Source organism: Physeter macrocephalus, chromosome 3, assembly GCF_002837175.3.
Source record: "Physeter macrocephalus isolate SW-GA chromosome 3, ASM283717v5, whole genome shotgun sequence".
NCBI classification, from domain to species: Eukaryota; Metazoa; Chordata; class Mammalia; order Artiodactyla; family Physeteridae; genus Physeter; species Physeter macrocephalus.
This window is the reverse complement of record NC_041216.1, coordinates 1,391,710-1,394,581: the sequence shown is the minus strand read 5'-3', so window position 1 is coordinate 1,394,581 and position 2,872 is coordinate 1,391,710.

Below are 2,872 nucleotides of genomic sequence, written 5' to 3'. Positions count from 1 at the left end.
GTAAATGGATTAAATGCTCCAACCAAAAGACATTAAATGTTTTTGAATGGATACAAAAACAAGACCCGTACATATGCTGTCTATAAGAGACCCACTTCAGACCTAGGGACACATACAGACTGAAAGTGAGGGGATGGAAAAATATATTCCATGCAAATGGAAATCAAAAGAAAGCTGGAGTAGCAATTCCCATGTCAGACAAAATAGACATTAGAATAACGACTATTACAAGAGACAAAGAAGGACACTACATAATGATCAATGGATCAATCCAAGAAGAAGATACAGCAACTGTAAATTTCTATGCACCCAACACAGGAGCACCTCAATAAATAAGGCTAATGCTAACAGCCATAAAAGGGGAAATTGACAGTAACACAATCATAGTAGGGGACTTTAACACCCCACTTTCACAGATCAGATCACTCAAAATGAAACAGATGGACAGATCACCCAAAATGAAAATAAATAAGGAAGGAAAAACAAGCTTTAAATGATACATTGAACAAGATGAACTTAATTGATATTTATAGGACATTCCTTCCAAAAACAACAGAACACACTTTCTTCTCACGTGCTCATAGAACATTCTCCAGGACAGATCATATCCTGGGTCACAAATCAGGCCTTGGTAAATTTAAGAAAATTGAAATCGTATCAAGTATCTTTTCCGACCACAACGCTATGAGATTAAATATCAACTACAGGAAAAAATCTGTAAAACAAACAAACACATGGAGGCTAAACAATACACTATTTAATAACCAAGGGAACACTGAAGAAATCAAAGAGGAAATAAAAAAATACCCAGAAACAAATGACAATGAAAACACAATGACCCAAATCCTATGGGATGCAGAAAAAGCAGTTCTAAGAGGGAAGTATATAGCAGTACAATCCTACTTCAAGAAACAAGAAACATCTCAAATAAAAAAGCTAACCTTATACCTAAAGCAATTAGAGAAAGAAGAACAAAACCCCAACGACAAAAAGTTAGCAGAAGGAAAGAAATCATAAAGATCAGATCAGAAATAAATGAAAAAGAAATGAAGGAAACAATAGCAAAGATCAATAAAACTAAAAGCTGGTTCTTTGAGAAGATAAACAAAATTGATAAACTATTAGCCAGACTCATCAAGAAGAATAGGGAGAAGACTCAAATCAATAGAATTAGAAATGAAAAAGGAGATGTAACAACTGACACTGCAGAAATACAAAAGATTACTAGAGAGTACTACAAGCAACTGTATGCCAATAAAATGGACAACCTGGAAGAAATGGACAAATTCTTAGAAATGCACAAGCTGCCGAGACTGAACCAGGAAGAAATAGAAAATATGAACAGACCAATCACAAGCACTGAAATTGAAACTGTGATTAAAAATCTTCCAACAAACAAAAGCCCAGGACCAGATGGCTTCACAGGCGAATTCTATCAAACATTTAGAGAAGAGCTAACACCTATCCTTCTCAAACTCTTCCAAAAGATAGCAGAGGGAGGAACACTCCCAAACTCATTCTATGAGGCCACCATCACCCTGATACCAAAACCAGACAAAGACGTCACAAAGAAAGAAAACTACAGGCCAATATCACTGATGAACATAGATGCAAAAATCCTCAACAAAATACTAGCAAACAGAATCCAACAGCACATTAAAAGGATCATACACCATGATCAAGTGAGGTGTATTCTGGGAATGCAAGGATTCTTCAATATACACAAATCAAACAACGTGATACACCATAGCAACAAACTGAAGGAGAAAAACCATATGATCATCTCAATAGATGCAGAGAAAGCTTTTGACAAAATTCAACACCCATTTATGATAAAAACCCTGCAGAAAGTAGGCATAGAGGGAACTTTCCTCAACATAATAAAGGCCATATATGACAAACCCACAGCCAACAAAGTTCTCAATGGTGAAGAACTGAAACCATTTCCACTAAGATCAGGAACAAGACAAGGTTGCCCACTCTCACCACTCTTATTCAACATAGTTTTGGAAGTTCTAGCCACAGCAATCAGAGAAAAAAAAAAAAAACAAATAAAAGGAATCCAAATAGGAAAAGAAGAAGTAAAGCTGTCACTATTTGCAGATGACATGATATTATACATAGAGAATCCTAAGGATGCTACCAGAAAACCACAAAAATGTCATGAAGAGATCAGTGGTAGGACGGGAATAAAACACAGACCTACTAGAGCATGGACTGAGGATATGGGGAGGGGGAAGGGTAAGCTGTGATGAAGTGAGAGAGTGGCATGGACATATATACACTACCAAATGTAAATTAGATAGCTAGTGGGAAGCTGCCGCATAGCACAGGGAGATCACCTCTGTGCTTTGTGACCACCTAGAGGGGTGGGATAGGGAGTGTGGGAGGGAGGGTGACGCAAGAGGGAAGAGATATGGGAACATATGTATATGTATAACTGATTTACTTTGTTGTAAAGCAGAAACTAACACACCATTGTAAAACAGTTACACGCCAATAAAGATGTTAAAAAAAAAAAGAAAGAAAAATACCCAGAAACAAATGACAATGAAAACACGATGACCCAAATCCTATGGAATGCAGAAAAAGCAGTTCTAAGAGGGAAGTATATAGCAGTACAATCCTACTTCAAGAAACAAGAAACATCTCAAATAAAAAAGCTAACCTTATACCTAAAGCAATTAGAGAAAGAAGAACAAAATTCCGAATTTGAACCAGAAAATAATAGAAAATATAAACAGACCAATCACAGCACTGAAATTGACACTGTGATTAAAAACCTTCCAACAAACAAAAGCCCAGGACCAGGTGGCTTCACAGGCGAATTCTATCAAAAATTTAGAGAAGAGCTAACACCTATCCTTCTCAA